The 19,258-nt window shown below is 42.3% G+C and overlaps 1 long non-coding RNA gene across 1 annotated transcript in view; it reads left to right on the plus strand.

Moving 5' to 3' along the window:
* The first annotated feature begins 395 nt into the window (after positions 1-395).
* Positions 396-19,258, plus strand: part of LOC137645592 (uncharacterized) — a 33,463-nt gene continuing 14,600 nt past the window's right edge. The window contains exon 1 of the long non-coding RNA XR_011045308.1: positions 396-445. This is a non-coding gene — a long non-coding RNA (uncharacterized lncRNA). The remainder of the gene's footprint in view (positions 446-19,258) is intronic.

A 19,258-nucleotide genomic window follows, 5' to 3' on the forward strand; every position in this document is an offset into this window, starting at 1 on the left:
TATATATATATATATATATATATATATACACACACTTATATATACACACAAACTTACACATGCGTTGTGTGTATGATCTACGTGTATATTTGGACATATAAATATGTGCACTCTCTATGAGGGTGTCCATGCATTTGGTTTCTTGCATGAAAATCCGACAAAAATTTTTGAGAAGTCAGAAAAGTAGTTCATCGCCTTAACTCTATTTTATAATGAATAATGGGATTTTAATTATGCTTTAAATATAGTAACCTTTTCCCTATCTTTATATCATGGTATTTAAAAAAAAAAGATACGATTAAATAAAGATTCAAACGAAAATATTTCTACGTTCCAACATTCCTGCAAAATGTATTGTTCCGCGCTCGGGTGAGTCATTACATTTCCGGTTGTAATGGAGGAAGACGAAAACAAGAATAACCTCTCAACATTTACAGCATTTTAGGTAATTAAAGGTTCCATATTTTTCCCAAGTTGGGTACCGTTAATTTAGATACCAGGTCGGGTATGCAAGTATCGTTAGATCTATTTATAAATAATAAATGGATAGATATGTATTTGGAATGCTGGTAGGCCTGCTCTGTTTCAAATCGTCGGCCATAGGCCATGGTATTTTACTTATGGCATAAAATCCTAAGTCCAAATCCTATGTAAGCCTACTGCGTAAGTCCAATTCATTTGTTTGATGAATATCTGATTAATAAGCTGTAGGGTATTTAAATTTTAAACAATTAAACAGATGTCTAGTTTTTGAAATGATCTTTTTCGCCATCTTTGTGAAATATTTTTATATCGAGTTATATATATATAAAATTGTTTCAGTTCCGGCCAACTTCTGGTATCTATTGTTATTGTACTTGTCATATATTTAGATTTATACGAAAAACTTACTTGAATCTTTCACAAATTAAGGGTTACGAAAATATTGTTCCTTGAAATATTTGCTGATGAATATTGCTCCTTATTAATATCTCATTGTTTTTGTCAATGCAATGTGGGTAAATATACCTTCTCGTCTTTCTTTGGTTATGAATTATGGGCACGGTAAAAATGCTGAAAGATGGTTGCTTGCTTTTTTTCAAGATTATCAAATTAACAGCAATTTTGTCTTTCGTCCTTCTAATGATTTTAAGTGGTCAGTTGACTACCTCGGAATTCGTTGTTCAGACGTGCAGTAGTAGATTCTCATCTGTTTTTTTTTTTCGATATTGGACGTTTTCGTGTACATTACAGTCGTCTGTAAATTAATTGGCTTACCAAAAGTTGTATTTTGCTTTGTGGAGTAGTTTTCCACCTTTCCATATGAGGAAAGGCGGCCGGGGGCCAAATTAAGTAGGCCCAACCCTTAGGTTAGGTAGGTGTAATTTGGTTAGACAGTTTATCTTAAGTATTTGTTTACAAGACCACGCTTTCCATTTACTCCTAAATTGTGCAGTTCTGCAGCTCTCTTCTTCTTGTACAGTAAGTAGAAGATTCTTTGGTAAATGTCTAGGAGAAGGCCGCACCCGTTTTTCAAGTATTAATGACGAAAAACGGCAAAAAACAACCAGATTATTGTTGCACATTGCATAGAAACATGAGGAAATGAATAAAAAAGAAACTAAGACTTAACTCTTACACACAAAATATAAGCATAAACCTACTACTACAATTATGGGGGACCCCAGTGGGAAGCGGGGTTTTCGGGTGGGGGGAGGAGGAGAAAAGTGATTTTTCGGGGCACTACCGAACCTTATACAACCAACTAACCTACCCTGGGAGGCCTGTACCCCTACCTAGGCCTACCAGGGGGGGGGCACCCCCCCTGCGACCCCCCCTAAAGGCCACAGTGATTTTCAGGGCACCACCGAACCTAATACACCCACCTAACCTAGCCTAGAGGCCCTGTACCCCTACCGGGGGGGGGGGGGCTTCGCCCCCCCTGCGACCCCCCCCTTAAGGACACTACCTATCACATCCATCAAACCAAATCCAAAGTGATGGTACTGCTGTATACATCGTTATACTATCACCATTATAATATACTCCATAAATTAATAAAGCTTACCTTAAATTGTTGGTTGATAAAGATGTGCTGCTGCTTTGAGGAAAACGTGAAGCCGTTGCGAAGGTTCCTTGACATGCAGGACAATTTTTATTTTGTAAAATTAAATTGTCTCTCTGGCACAAATCCACTAGTTTTCCAGAATAAGTTACACAAATTCATTGTAATTTAGGAAACAGTCAGGACAAGAAGATGGACTTTCAACTTCTTGTGTAACATGAGATGACGTGCTTGCTATGGCCACCATGTCTAAAAACGAAATGAAATGCCTGGGTAAGAGAATGTATTGCCGCGCTGTTGTATTGTTGCGCTGTGATTGGCTAAACATGTATGACGTCATAGTGGATAGGCGCTGTGATTGGCCAAACGTGTAAGACTTCATAGTGGACTAGTTTGTCTGCTGATTTTAGTGGTTACAGGGCTCATTTGAGCAAAAACAAGACACAGTCAACAGTAACAACAGACTTGGAAAAAATCTGGGAATTTGATCGTCGATGTTTTGACTATTATTGATTTTCACTAAATTATCTCACTCGTATACCACTATTTACATACATTCCTACACATTCTAGTAAAAATAAATTGAATATCACTGATATCTTCATGCGGCCCTCTCCTAGACATTAACCGATTCTTTAAATGCCGGGAAAGTAGAAAAAAATTTTTAACATGTTGAGGGAGGGGGGGAGAGGGGTTATAAAAAACTAGCTTGGTTTCCTCACTAAACGACTTGGAACTGACATCAACATACCCCAAACAGAAGTTTGTGATGCCACCGTACGTAAACAGATGTTCATGATGCCAGCGCACATTTGATATACTGTATATTCAAAATATTTACCAAATAGAAAATTGAGTAATTGCACCAAAAAGTCACTTTGTGAATTGTATATTTTATGGACACTTGAGTAATTACTCCATTTTTAACTTAGTATATATTTTGAATGTATATCATATGTACGCAGGCATCTCGAATTTCTGTTTATGTACGCTGGCATCACGAACTTCAGTTGGGTTGACTATGTTGATGCCAGTTCCAAGCTGTTTAGTGAGGAAACCAAGCTAGTTTTTTTTTATAACCTCTACCACTGTTGCTCAACATATCTACCCAATTTTTGCTTTTCCAGCATTTAAAGAACCTCCTAATTACTGTACAAGAAGAGGAGAGCTGCCAGCCTAAATAATTTTGGAGCAAATGGAGAGCGTGGTCTTGTAAGCACATACCCATGTTTTTGACTAGTTTAGGTTAGATGAGTTTGTGTAGGATAGAAAGTGTCTCATAATATGCATGTTTTCTCCTAGGATAGGTTAGGTGGCGTGTGTTTGTTACAGCTAATCTCAATTTACATCATTTTCTCTATTCTCCTAGAGGGCTCCCATATCTCAAAATTTTTCTCTATATGCTTAATGGGGGCTGGTGCATAATAACTTACGTATTGGTCGATTAAAAGGTGAAGTCTATCTTTGCCAGCTTATCTGCTTTTTGTATGACGCAATCATTACCTGGTTTTTTTTTTTTTTAGCCAATTAAGAGCTTCCAAATATTTATGAAAAAGTTCCTGGATGATCTACAGCAGCCATTTTTTTTTTTTTTTACTCTTCCTTTCAGTTTGAGTTAAACCACCAAAAAGATGTCTCCAAGAGGGAACTCAAGGGAAGTACAGTCTATTTCATCTATGCCAGCAATTAATTAGGATAGAAATGCTCTCCACTCAGTGTATAGCTATTGTTACTCATGTGAAAGTAAAAAGAAAAAATTAGCCCGAAATAATGAGCCACCGGGATTGTGAACACAGCCCAACATTACTGCTTGCCAGTACATAGGGAGGTTGCAGTTTTTCTTTTCTCGCGAGCGAAACGATGGCACGGCTGAGCAAAAACCATTAGAAGGACGTGAAGTGAATCCTAGATAATTATAATACTTTAATTTTCAACCATTTACAAGGACCATATATTTTTCCAACTAGTTATCTAGTGTTTGTTTTGCATTTCCGACGATTATTATTGTTGCAAATTACTAGTTGTTTTGGCATTTCCCCACCCCCCCAAAAAAACTTGTTTCCCACTGGGGTCCCCCATAATTGTCTATATATAATGGGGTCCAAAAACTCATGAACGGGTGGTTTGCCCCAATATAGTGATCATGGTCAGAAATGCATAAAACATAAGACAGCGAGTAAGAAAAATTTATGGTTCATATATTTGGCTAGAACTTAAAGTATTATATATTTACCATTATTTTAACTATTGTGTTTTATGCTTTTGACTTTTTGGACCCCCTTATATAAAGACAATTATGGGGGACAACAGTGAGATAACAATTGGTTTTTGGGATATAGAATGCCAAAAACAGTTTGTTTGCAGCAATATTTGTCAGAACTTCAAAATAATCGCAAGATAACCGGTGGGAAAAATATATGGTTCATGTAAGTGGCTGAAAATTTAAATGTCACAATTCTCTGATTTACTGCATTCTAATGAATTTTAATTCACGTAGCTCACTTCGTTTGCAAATAAACATAATCTCACTGCTATGTTCTGGCAGTAGTACATGGATGTGCTGTGCTCATCAGCTACGTGGGTCAGTATTTCGGTTTTATCTTTTAATATAACATGAGCAACAATGGCTATACACTTAACGGTGTTTTTATCGTAATCAATTACCAACATAGATTAAATAACACTAAATTTCAGAATAGATTGTACTTCCCTCCTGGAGACGTCTTTGTGATGGGGATGGAGTTGAAACTGTGAGGGAGGATGAAAAAGAAAAATGGTTGTTGTTGAACCACATCCAAGAACTTGTGTGCGAATATTTGGAAGCTTGTGGTTGGTTAAAATGGCCAAGTAATTATTGCGTCATACATAAATAAACCTTGCAAAAGCAAACTCAAGCAATGCCATTAAATCACCATCAGTCTCCCAAATGTAAACATATAGAGGAAATTGCCAAACTAGCCAGGGTTTGTCCATTTCTTATAGGGAATCCCAGTTTCGCTAGTAATTAAAGTATCGTATTTTAACCATTTTGGATCACTTGTAGAATTGTCATCACAAGGTCCTTCAGAGTGACAATTCTACAGGTGAGATGCCTTGGGGTGACGATTCTACAGGTGGGGATTCTAGAGTGATGATCCTATTAATTGAGTTTTTTTAAACACAAGACTTACCCGGTAGTTTTATATATAGCTTACGTCGTGACGTCAACGGCAGAAAATTCGAAACTCGCGCCAACCGCCAGTTGGATAGCCAGGTGTACCACCTCTGCACCCTAGCGAGGTACCTGGGAACCATTCCAGTGACCCTCATATATTCCCTGCCGTCGCTAGCGGCGACACGTGAATTCTACTCCGTCATTACTGATCGTTTTTTTTTGGTGAAGTACAAATCTTTGGTTATTGACTCCCTCTTGTTTTTTATCTCGCTTTGGATATTTCTTGGTTTTGTTGTGATTAGATGATTTTTGACCTTTGCTTGTCTTAATTCTCTTCAAATTTTCAAAATGGCCACCCCCCCCCCCTATTACTTTTAGGTTATGTGTGACTAGTGGGTGTAAGACCCGTTTGGCTAAAGCCTCTCGACCCCCATTCTCTCTTGTGTTGCTTGTAGGGGTAAAGAGTGTGATTTAGGTGATCGCTGTGACGAATGTGTTTTGTTGTCAGAGCATGAATGGATTAATTTTGATAAATACAGGCGTAAACTTAAAAGGGATAGATTGAGGCGTAGTTCTTCTCGCTCTTCTAGAGATATTTCCTCCTCCCATGTCATTGATCCTATTCCTTCACCTGTAGTGGTAGATCCTGATTCCACTATTGCAATTGCTAAGGAACCTTCCCTTAAGGATATGTTTGTGGCCATTCAAGCTCTTGGCGCTAAAGTTGAATCTTTGGCTGCGGACAGGACACAGTTGATGTCCGATGAGTGTCTTTTGAAAGGTGAAGGTGCAAGTGCAGTGAAGTTAAGTGCAGTGGAGGGTGCGCCTGCTCGTGTCTGTCGTCCTCCTAGTCCTAGACCTCTTCCAAGCTCCCCAACCCCTGGGAGAAGGAATGTCGAAAGGCGAAAGGAGTCGAGAGGCTTTAACAAACGAGCAGACGTCCCCTCGAACGTACCTTTGGGCGCCTCCCAGGACGTTCGCCCTCACCATCGGAAAGGTGAGGTTGAGTGTTTTTCGTCGTCTTCGGATGACCCCTTGTCTAAAAGAGGCTGGAAGCTCGCTTCCAGGCCTCTTAAGAGATCCTATGATACGGCCTATCGACGTCCTGTTAGTTCTAAGCCTGGATGCAGTCATTGGGATTCTCCAGAGCCTTTTGAAAGCCCCCCGACCAAACGTCCTTTTAGGACTCTGGACGTTCCCAAGGATCCTTCTGGCTCTATTCCGTTTAGAGGTGAGGAGAACGTTATGACCTCATCGCCGATTTCGCAACGTTAGGATCCTGACTTTGTTTTTCTTCAAGACATGCAAAGCAGAAGCAACTCTCTTCCTTTATGCAATCATACCAGCGTAACGACAAATCTTGTATCAGCGATCGTGATCGGAGAAGTGAGCCAGGTTGTGTTTCCGAGCGGCCTCGTACTCGGGGTTCGAAGCTTCCTGCTAGCCGATTCGAACGGCCTTTAGGAAGCGATCGTGATCGTTTTCCTAAGTCCGCGGTCCACGGTTCTTCTATTGAACGTGTTCGAGACTGTGTGCCTGTGCGTTCTTCTAAGGAGGATGTCGGACGTCCTGTTAAACAGGTTTTTGATCGCCCTTCGACTCAGGCTCCTGAACTTCCTCCTGAACAGGCTGCCGATCCTCAGGTTCAGACTGCCGAACGTCCTTGCAAACAGGCTACCGAACGTCCTTTTAAACAGGCTGCCAAACGTCCTATCCTTCAGGAAGTTTCCCTCTCTGCCAATTACTTTAGTGAGCGTCCTTCAGGTTGCTTTTCTGGGATGGTTACAGTTGAACGAGTCGCTGAACAACGAGTAATTCGTAGTTCCGATTGCTTGCCAGTGGTTGACGGCAAGCGTGTTTCTGAATATGATCCTGAACGTCCTTTCCCTGGTCATATCTCGGATGTTAGTTTGGACTACGAGGAGGAGCCTTATCCTTTTCAAGACATTGATGCGGTTCATGTACAGGAACTTCTCGCCTCCGATCGGACTGATCGCGAGCGTTCGGTTGAGCGACACGCGACTCTGCCGCCTGTTACTGTTCGCAATGAGACTGTTTCTGTTGCGGTTGGCACTCAGATTTTTTCTCATATTGATACCGCTCTTAACCCTTCTGCTCCCGGAGGAACGTCGCTGGAGAATGAAGTAGAAGCGCAGCTTTCTCCTTTGGAGTTTGATGACATTTCAGAAGACGAGGATTCTGTTTCTTTCCGTCATTCGGCTGATCTTAAAAAACTTATGAAAGTTTTTACAGAAGAGTTTTCGGACTTTTTTGTGCCTATAGCTCCGCGCTTTTCCTCCTTCTGAGTTTACTTTAGGGAAAGCCTCTAAGAAAGCCCGTTTTACGAAGATGGTTCTGTCACGTTCGTCCAAGAGAGCTCTGAAATTAATGGGTGACTGGTTACAGTCCAAGAAGGCCTTAGGAAAGACATCTTTTTCCTTTCCTCCAGCTAGACTGGCTTCGAGGTCGAGCATCTGGTACGAGACGGGAGAAGTTCTCGGCTTGGGGATTCCTGCCTCTGCCCAGGGAGATTTCTCAAGCCTCGTAGACGCTCCTCGTCGGTCGGCCATGAGGAAGACCAAAATTTTTTGGTCCACTTCAGAGATGGACCACCTTCTCAAAGGAATTTTTAGGGCCTTTGAAGTTTTTAACTTCCTAGACTGGACACTGGGGGCCTTGGGTAAGAAAGTTGAGGCTTTTAAAGAGGGGGATACCTCTGCCCTGGTCCATTTGATGTCGTGCATGGACAAGGCCTTAAGGGATGGCGCTAATGAGCTTGCAGCTCTTTTTTCCGCAGGCATCCTTAAGAAAAGAGACCAACTTTGCTCTTTTCTTTCGCTGGGGGTGACTCCCTTCCAGAAGTCCGAACTCTTATATGCTCCTCTTTCTCCATAACTGTTCCCGCAAGAACTTATCAGGGAGATCTCTGCAGCTTTAGCTCAGAAGGCCACTCAGGATCTTGTCTCCAAGTCCGCTAGAAAGGATTTACCTTCCTCTTTTGTCAGCCGCAAGTCTAAGGAAGATACTTTTCCTAAGTTTTCCCAGCACTTTCGAGGAAGATCTTCTAGTAGGGGTAGCTCCAGACCTGATGCTAGAAGGAGTAAGAGAAGAGGTTTCAGGGCAGGGCGAAGCAGTGTCTGACTGCTTTCGCCTTCAGGCACTGGGTGCCAGACTCCTCAAATTCTGGCAAGCGTGGGAGAAGAGAGGGGCAGACCAATGGTCAATTCAGATCTTGAGGGAGGGTTACAAGATCCCCTTTCTAGGGAGCCCTCCCCTGGTCTCAGTGCCCATGGATCTCTCTCCCAGATACAGGGAGGAGGCAAAGAGACAAGCTCTTTCGAACCAAGTGTCTCTTATGTTAGAGAAAGGGGCCATAGAGAAGGTTCAGGATATCCGTTCACCTGGTTTCTACAATCGGCTATTCCTGGTACCCAAGAACTCGGGGGGATGGCGTCCAGTTCTGGACGTGAGTGCGCTGAACAGGTTCATCATCAAAACAAAGTTCACCTTGGAGACTTCGAAGTCAGTGTTAGCAGCAGTAAGGAGGGACTACTGGATGGTCTCATTGGACCTTCGGGACGCCTACTTCACATCCCCATCCATCCGAGCTTCAGACCCTACCTCAGGTTCGTTTTCATTGGAGACGTCTTCCAATTCAGAGCCCTATGCTTCGGTCTTTGCACAGCACCTCAGATCTTTATGAAGCTCATGCTGAATGTAGCAAAGATCTTACATTCAAGGGGCATAAGAGCCTCCCTGTATCTCGACGACTGGCTTCTCAGAGCGCACTCTTACAATCACTGCCTGAAGGATCTTCAGACGACCTTGGACCTTGCGGAAGAGCTTGGTCTCCTGGTAAACAAGGAAAAGTCTCTCTTGGTTCCATCTCAAGAGATTCTATATTTGGGGATGACGATACGGAGTCAGATTTTTCGGGCTTTTCCGTCTCCCTCAAGGATAGAGCAAGCCAAGTTGAAACTGAGTTCGTTTCAAAGCAAGCAAGTTTGCTCAGCAATGAAATGGATGAGTCTGATTGGAACCCTCTCCTCCTTGGAGCAGTTCGTCCCACTGGGAAGGCTGAACCTTCGTCCTCTCCAGTTCCATCTCAACAGCCATTGTGACAAGGAGAGGGACTTAGAATCGATTTCCATTCCTATCACGAACCCCATCAAAGTCTGCCTTCGGTGGTGGGAGGAATCAGACAATTTCCAGGAGGGCCTCGATTTGTCAATGAAAAGCCCAGATCTTGTGTTATGCTGCGACGCCTCGGACATGGGATGGGGAGCAACTCTAGACAAATTAGAAGTCTCGGGTCTTTGGACAGAACCCCAGAAATCTTTGCATATCAACCACAAGGAGTTATTGGCAGTGCTTTTAGCCCTCAGAGGTTTCGAGGCTTTAGTCACCAACAAAGTAGTTCAGGTCAATTCGGACAACACGACAGCATCGGCGTACATCTCGAAACAAGGGGGAACACACTCGATTTCTCTGTACGAGACGTCAAGGACTCTCCTGATGTGGGCAAGAGAGAGAAATATTATTCTTTTCACGCGTTTCATTCAAGGGGAGAAAAACGTTATGGCAGACAGTCTCAGCAGATGGAATCAGATCCTTCCAACAGAGTGGACCCTCAACCTTCAGGTGTGCAAGAGCCTGTGGCGTCTTTGGGGTCGTCCTTGCATAGACCTCTTCGCAACCTCAAAGACGAAGAGGCTAGAGGCTTATTGCTCCCCTGTTCCAGATCCGGAAGCAGTCCACATAGACGCGTTTCTTTTGGACTGGTCCAATCTAGATCTCTATGCATTCCCTCCTTACAAGATCCTGTACAGGGTAATACAGAAATTTGTGACATCCAAAGGAACCAGGATGACCCTTGTGGCTCCCTATTGGCCGTCAAGAGAATGGTTCACAGAGGTACTGGAATGGGTGATAGACACCCCAAGAATTCTTCCTCTAAGAGCAGATGTTCTCAGACAACCCCACTTGGAAAGATTGCATCAAAATCTCCACGCTCTTCAGCTGACTGCCTTCAGACTATCGAGAGACTCGCTAGATCTAGAGGCTTTTTGAAGGAGGAAGCTTAAGATATTGCGAGAGCAAGAAGGACTTCGACCATCAAGGTCTATCAATCTAAGTGGAAGGTTTTCAGAGAGTGGTGTAGAGTCAACTCTCTTTCCTCATCCAGTACCTCTGTAGCTCAAATTGCAGATTTCCTGCTTTACCTTCGAAGGAAATGCAATTTCTCCTCCTCTACTATCAAAGGCTATAGGAGTATGTTAGCTACTGTGTTTAGGCATAGAAGCCTTGACCTCTCTGACAATAAGGATCTACAAGAGCTTCTCAAGTCTTCCGAGACTTCAAAACGTCGGATCCAAGATTCTCCAGCCTGGAATCTGGATATTGTTTTGAAATTTCTCATGAGCGACAGGTTTGAGCCACTGGGTTCAACTTCCTTGAAAGACTTCTCTATGAAGACTTTATTTTTGGTCAGTCTTGCGACGGCCAAAAGAGTGAGCGAGATCCATGCGTTTAGCAAAAACATCGGATTTCGTAATGGCAAAGCTGTCTGTTCCTTGCAGTTAGGCTTTCTTGCCAAAAACGAACGCCCTTCTCAACCTTGGCCTAAAGCATTCGAGATTCCAAATCTTACGGATCTGGTTGGAGATGAGGTAGAAAGTGTCTTGTGCCCAGTTAGAGCTCTAAGATGCTACTTGGAGAGAACAAGAGATTTACGAGGCAAGTCTGAATCTTTGTGGTGTTCAGTCAGGAAGCCCTCTTTACAGATGTCTAAAAACGCCTTGTCTTATTTCGTCAGGCTTTTAATTAGGGAAGGTCATATTCATTGTAATGAATCAGACCTTGGGCTTTTAAAGGTCAAGTCGCATGAGGTCAGAGCGGTGACAACGTCGGCTGCTTTCAGGCAGAACAGATCTCTGCAAAGCATAATGGACACGACCTTCTGGAGGAGCAAATCCGTGTTCGCGTCGTATTATTTGAAAGGTGTTCAGACTTGTTATGAGGACTGTTTCACTCTGGGTCCATTCATAGCAGCGAGTGCAATAGTGGGTGAAGGATCCACCACTATGTTCCCATAATCCCAATAACCTTTTCTTCTCTTGGTACTTTTAATTGTTTTTTTTGGTTGTTTGTGGAGATTGTGACAGTCTTCCACAATCATTGATTTTGTCAGGTGGTCATGTTTGTGCCATGAGAGCACCCGGATTTGGTTATTGGAGGAGGTTCTGTCATGATGAGGTTTTGACACCGGTTTGACAGTCCCTTCCAGGTCTTCAGCCCCCTGGGAGGATCGCTGGATCTCATAAGGCTAGCAGACATAATGAGGCAGAGTATCATTGAAGTCAGCTTCCTTATCAGGTACGAACCCTTAAGTTTTGTTTTAATTAACTCTTTAAGTAGAATTCCAGATATGCTAGCTGTCTCTAACCCTCCACCAAAGGTGTTAATCAGCTATATATATAACTATCGGGTAAGTCTTGTGTTTAAAAATGATATTTTCATTAATAAAATAAATTTTTGAACATACTTACCTGGTAGTTACATATAATTTTAGTCCCACCCTCCTCCCCTCTAGAGACTAGAGGCATGGAATATATGAGGGTCACTGGAATGGTTCCCAGGTACCTCGCTAGGGTGCAGGGGTGGTACACCTGTCTATCCAACTGGCGGTTGGCGCGAGTTTCGAATTTTCTGCCGTTGACATCGGGACGTAAGCTATATATATAACTACCGGGTAAGTATGTTCAAAAATTTATTTTATCAATGAAAATATAATTTTTCAACTACCGTACCTTTAAATTACTACATTATATGTAATGATCCACTGGGCTTGAAAGCGCAGCTCAGCTTGCACTGCTTGCCAGAACATAGCAGCAGTGATTTAATGTTATTTTGTTCCGTAACTGAAATACAAACCACGCTATTTAATATGGGTAATTACTTTCGGCATAGCTGAAATGACGAGCCATTAGATTTTTAATGAGGGTTTACTACCCCACCGCTAGTTAGCGGGGGGGGGGGTGAGGAGGGGTAGCTTGCTAACCCCCCCGCCCTCACACACACCTGTGATTTAGCTCACTTTGCCATCGGCTCGGGTGACGGTCGGACGTGTCCGCTTTCACCCTCGCTTTTGTTGATCAGCCATTATTAATCTTTCTTTGCTTTTTCTTTTTCCAGAGTGCTTGTGAAGTTGGCCTCTGCCAACATGCGTAAGTGTCCTGGTTTACCTGACCGCCCTTGTGGCACATTTATGTCGGCGGTCGACACAGATCCCCACACCTTGTGTCCTCATTGTAGGGGCCAACGGTGTGATAGTGTTAACGTATGTGGTGAGTGTAGGGAGTGGTCTACCTCCCAGTGGGAGAGGTTTTCTCGGCGCCAGAAGTAGTCCAAAGGGGATATTTCTCCTTCAAAGGTTTCTTAGAAAAGAGAAAATCCCAAGGACTCTTCCTCCATTGCCCAAACCTCCTCCAAAGCTCCCACTCGATCGGTTTCTCCCGAGAAGCCGTCGAGTGGTAGCATAGACCTTAGTTCTGTTGACCGATCCTGGGGTGTGGGAGAGGGAGTTGCCTCCCATAGCGAGGCAGCTCCTCCTCCTCCCCTGGAGGAGGATATTTCTTTTTGTCTGTTAATAATAATGATTTGTTACAGCTTTGGGCTTCCTTGGGGCTTCAGGATTTGCCCTCAAAGGAAGCTCTGTTTGACATGATCAAGTTGGGAGCAGCCGTCAAACAGTCGCCGGCGGTAGCAGAGACCGATCCTCTGTCTATCGTTGACGTTGTTGTGACAGAGGCTTCTGATGTGTTATCTCAGACCTCTGCTTCTGATGTTGCTGCGGTAGCTGAAGGCTTAGTTTCCCCTCTGAATATCCTTCGAGGGAGAAACTATGTCCTACGGTCTCTCCTGCCGGTGATTCTCCCCCTCGGGGGTGTTCACTCACTGAGACTCCTCTTCGGAGGACTGCTGATGGTCAGCTTGCTGACCTTACGGCCCCCAATCTGTCTTATCGTCTACGTTGTTGTGACAAAGGCTTCTGATGTGTTATCTCAAACATCTGCTTCTGATGTTGCTGCTGTAGCTGAAGGCTTAGTTTCCCCCTCTGAATATCCTTCGAGGGAGAAACTAAGTCCTACGGTCTTTCCTGCCAGTGATTCTCCCCCTCAGGGGTGTTCACTCACTAAGACTCCTCTTCGGAGGACTGCTGATGGTCAGCTCGCTGACCTTACGGCACGCAGAGGGCGTATAAGGCGGAAAGCTCGCCTTCCCCTTCGCCGTAGAGGTCTTCCTTCACCTCACAAAAGGTGTTAGGAGGCGCCTCTTTGGCTCGTCATCTCCGCAGTCCTCCACAGAAGAACCTCGTCGTCGTTCACCCTCTTAATGAGAGAATGCCTTGATGAAGTCATTGAGCTTCAGCACGGCATTTCATTCCCGTGCTGAATCTTGGTGACGGGCAAGAGGGCTCTCGAACTTCGGGAAATTGCTCCCCCAGTTCGAATCTAAATTTCTCTCTTTCATCTTTTTCTTCTGCTTAATATTACTTCGACCTTCTCCTAATTTTATCAAATTTCCTTTCTTTCATCTTGCTGTCCTATCTCTATGATTATTATTTTTCTTAGTTATATATATATATGTAGATGTATGCATATATATATATTTATTTATTTTATTTGTTCATTTATTTTTTTATCTATTTTTTCTATTTTATTTAAATGGCGTGGATATTTCCACATTCGTTATTACTGCCTGCTTAGATGAATGGGAGAAGGGATCACGGTTGGGAGGTATTCGCATTCAAAGCTATATATGAGAGTATTGGATGATCTCAGCCATCCCAAAGATGGTTTGGACCTTTTTGGCGGAACTACTCTCAAGGGTTGGGTCATCGGAATCCAGGGGGATCCAATCCTTGAGGTGGGACTCTTGGCTTTTGGCCGGAAGCCCATCATTACAGATATGGGGAGGATGATTCCATATTACTTTGGTCTCAGTCCTAACAGGCGGGTTTAGCTTACACCTGTGCCTCTATATCTGTTTTGATGCTATCCTTCGGGTAGGGTATGGAGTGGACCATCGGGGAAATATACTCTCATTGTGCCGATAGTGGCGAATGCAAATTTCCTTTCCAACGTATGATACTTTCTTATAATTCTCAAGCAGGTACCCCAACAAAACAACAAAAAAACCTGAAAATCCCTCCCTTAAATATGGACCCTTCAAATACTGACTCCCCATCCCCTGGATTTGCTGACTCCCCCCCGGCACTGTTGACGACTTCTGCTACTGAAATTAAGGAAAACTCTGTTGACGACCTTCGAACTAAAAAGGACCACTCTACTGATGTTAAAAAATCTAGCAATTTGGGTAACACAGGGAAACTACGATTCCTTCATGTTTCCCAAATCCCATTAGAGACAAATTATGATGATATATATAGAGCATTTGAGTGCTATGGATTGATAAAATAAAATACGGATGCGACTTGGAGATGAAAAATGGGACTCTTGGATATCTTTTGAAAGTCATGATGAAGCGTTTAATGCCATAAGTAATATTAGTAGTATCAAAATTAACGAATTGAACATCATGGGAGCTCTTTGTGATAAGGTCCCAAAGGAATTGGATGTGTACAAACCTGCTGATTGGTTTGAAAAAGATAGAAATGTACCCATGCCTTCACAGAGAAAACCCAAACCACCAATGTGGCTCTTAGCTGAACCTAAAGGGATAATAGGGAATTATTTTAAGATATGTAAGTTTATCCAAAAAAAAGTAGGAACCATAGCACCTGGAGATATATCTCGTTTTGGGAAGAACAGTTATCTCATCCATGCCAAATCTTCGACTCAGTCTGCAATACTGTCTAACTTACAGACAGGCAGTGATGAAATTACATTGGAAATGAAACCTCATCTTAATTTTAGTTATGGAAGGGGAGTGGTCTTTAATAAGGACCTATACGAATTTACAGAGGAGGAGATACTTTCTATGTGTCCATTAAATGTATGGAAAGTGCATAAGGTTCCTGGAACTTCAATGATTATACTTACTTTCCAGGATGCTGATGTACCTTTCCATATTTTTATTGAAAATGAAAGGATTAAAGTTCGACCTTTCAAACAAAAGCCCCTGCAATGTTTTAATTGTTTTAAATTTGGACACCCATCCAAAGTTTGCAAAAATGGAAAAATGTGTGGTATTTGCTCCAAAACTTATCATGGAGAATGTACACTTGAGGCCAGGTGTTCAAATTGCAATTTGAATCATAAATCAACTGATAGGATATGCGAACTGTATAAGTTGGAGGAAGCTGCCCTAAACAAATCAAGTTTAGAACACATAAGTGTGGGACATGCAAAAAGAATGTTGAATAAATCAACCAGCTATGCAAAGGCCTTAAAATCAAAGGTAAATTTACCACAGGAGACAGCAACCCCACCTAGCACTGCCAGTAATTCTAAGAAAAGAAATACAACCTTTGATGATAAAGTACTGCATGACAAAGTAATCGTATTGCCTTCTGAGGCTTTGCCACAGCGTATTAAAATTGGGTCATTGCCCATTTCTGTACAGCCTTCGTCCCCCATTACTAACATTAGTACTAACCTCTCCCAGGCCATGTCCTTGCCTGATTTGATGGAGATGCCACCTGACACTAAGTTACCAGGTGCACCTGTATTGGGGAAGGTGCAAAAACCTGGTAGCTCGAAACCTACTAATCGGAAAAGAGAGAGACCTCCATCTCTCTCACCCCCTTCCATAAGAAATATCAAAATTACGACGTCAAATAAATATGATGATTTGTCTGTTGATATTTCTGATCTGGAAGTAAATTTAAATAAATCGGAAATTCAAGTGGAGGTCCACCAACCTCCTCAACAATCAGATCAAAAAGACAAAAAGAAAATCATAAATTCTAAACCCAATCTATCAAGACCTTCTTTAATAAAACCACCTAAAAATAGTGTTAGATCAAAAACTGCTAATGGGAAGACTCCATCCAAGGGGTCTACCAAATTATAAACCATAGTTTTTTCCTCCATTTTGCAATGGAATTGTCAGGGTTTAAGGGCCAAATATGAAGAACTTAAGCTCCTTATTCATGAGCATTCCCCCATAATTATTTGTCTACAGGAGAGCAAACTTGATCATAATACCCCATGTCCTCGCGAATACATTAGTTATAGGACACCATATGATCACCAAGTGGGGAGCCATGGCGGAAGTCTCATATACGTTCGTCGAGATGTTCCCCAAGTTTCTCTGTCTATTCGTACACCTCTGCAGGCAGTGGTTGTACAGATCGACATAGGGCGAAAATATACAATTTGTTCTCTGTACTTGCCTCCAAATGATAACATTTTGTATGACAACTTAGTGGAGGTGATTCAACAACTCCCTCAACCTTTTCTTTTACTTGGAGATTTGAATGGTAGACATCCTTTGTGGGGTGATGTTTTAGCAAACACGAGGGGAAATATCATATCATCAATTGTGGAAAATGAAGATGTGGGACTCCTTAATACAGGAGAGCCCACACACTTTCATGTCCAGACAGGTAGCTTGTCATGTATTGACCTAGCAATCGTAAGCTCTAATTGCCTTCTCGACTTCGATTGGAGAACATTAGATGATTGGCATACTAGTGATCACGCACCAATCATTATAAACACCAACAATGGTCCACCTTTACAGGGATCGCCACGATGGAATCTTGACAAGGCGGACTGGGGTAAATTTCGTGAGCTAAGCGAAATTGAGGGGGATGCAGGACAAGTTGAAAATATCGATGATGCCATAGACTTACTGAATGGAACTCTCCATACAGCAGGAGTCAATTCAATTCCCAAAACAACAGGGTTATTCAAACGACGACCAGTCCCGTGGTGGTCTTCAGAACTAACTGCCCTGCACAGAGCCACAAGAAGATCTTTAACACGATTGCGTAGACGCAGAACTGATGAGAATTTAATTATGTACAAGAAATGTAGAGCACAGTTCCGTCGTGCCATGAAAGAAGCAAGGCGCCAGTCATGGATGTCTTTTGTTTCCTCCATTAACAGTAGAACACCACCATCTTCTGTGTGGAGGAAAGTAAAAAAGATAGCTGGCAAATTCACCCCCAACCCACCACCAGTGTTGAAGGTGAATGGCCAGTATGTAACTGAAGCAAAGGAAGTTAGCAATGCCCTGGCTAATCATTTTTCAAATGTATCCAGCAAGTGTGAAGGAGCCCCTGGTCACCAGTATAGGAGCGCTGAAGAAAAGAAAATTTTAAATTTTGCAACAAGAAGGGAAGAGTCGTATAATTCTCCTTTCACTGAAAGAGAATTTGATTCCGCACTTGCTCATTGCAACGATACAGCCCCTGGACCCGATGGAATTCCATATGCAATGATTAAACATGTACATTTTAATACAAAGCTATTTATTTTAAGTATTATTAATAGAATATGGCATGATCATAGTTACCCAAGTGTTTGGGAACTAGCCATTATTTTAGCCTTTTTAAAACCCGGTAAAGACAAGTTTTTAGCAGCAAACTATCGTCCTATTGCATTGACATCTTGTTTATGTAAAATCATGGAGAAGATGGTCAATGCAAGGCTGATATGGTACCTTGAAAAGAAAGGTATTTTATCACCGATTCAATGTGGATTCCGAAAAATGCACTCAACGACTGATGTGTTGATACGACTAGAGTCTTCTATTTGTGAAGCCTTTGCTTCCAAACAGCACCATGTTACAGTATTTTTTGACCTTGAAAAGGCATATGATACCACATGGAGATATGGTATACTTAAAACCATTCATGAATTGGGATTGAGAGGAGAGCTGCCACTATTTATTCAGGCATTTCTTTCACGTAGAGTTTTTCAAGTGAGAGTTGGGGAAACACTATCTGAGAGTAAGTGCCAGGAAGAAGGAGTTCCTCAGGGTAGTGTGCTGAGTGTAACCCTTTTTGCACTAGCAATTAATGGGATATCCAAAGCCATTCCCCAGGATGTTCTCTCAACATTATTTGTGGATGATATCTCAATATCATTTGCTGGCACTAGAATGGCAATGGTTGAGAGAAAAATCCAACACTCTATTGATAAAATTATCCAGTGGGCTGACATGAATGGATTTAAGTTCTCGACAAGTAAAACTACCGTTGTCCATTTTTGTCGTATCCGGGGAGTACATCCAGACCCAGATATATACATTAAAGGTCAACGGATACCATGTGCAAGAGAAGCTAAATTTTTAGGTTTGATATTTGATTGTAGGCTGACATGGGTTTCTCACTTAAAAGCATTAAAAGCTAAATGTGTTGAAGCTCTGAATATCTTAAAAGTATTGTCCCATACATCGTGGGGGGCAGACCGCAATACTATTTTAAAATTATACAAGGCCTTGATTTTTTCCAAAATTAGTTATGGTTGTGAGGTATATTCTTCAGCCACCCCAAGCCGGTTAAAAATATTAGACTCGATACATCATGCAGGTATTAGATTGTCTACTGGAGCTTTTAAAACCTCGCCTATCCCAAGTCTCCTTGTTGATGCTGGAGAGTTACCTCTAGACCTATACCGAATGTCTTCCATTCTTCGGTATTGGTTTAGATTGCAAAGACTCCCTAACTCTCTCGCCTTTCAGACTGCAAGCCTTGTAAGACACGCATCATACTTTGAGTTGCACCCAAAATCTCCTCAACCTTATGGCTTTCGGGTGAAACGATTATTAAATAGTCTGGATTTAATTAGAAATAAGGTACTTCCATTCAAGGTATCACCAACGCCTCCATGGAAGTTACCAGAGATATCTTTTTGTAAATATTTTATTGGAGATAAGAAGAATATGTCAGACCTAGAAGCCAGGTCTCTTTTTAATGAACATGTTAGAGAACATAGAGGATCAACTTTTATCTATACTGATGGCTCCAAATGTGATGCTGGCGTTGGATTTGGAGTACATAGTAATGGTTTTAATTGTAGAGGTGCACTTCCTCTGACCGCTTCCATATTTACTGCCGAACTGTATGGCATATTAACCGCTATTGA

This window comes from Palaemon carinicauda, chromosome 1 (genome assembly GCF_036898095.1).
Source record: "Palaemon carinicauda isolate YSFRI2023 chromosome 1, ASM3689809v2, whole genome shotgun sequence".
NCBI classification, from domain to species: Eukaryota; Metazoa; Arthropoda; class Malacostraca; order Decapoda; family Palaemonidae; genus Palaemon; species Palaemon carinicauda.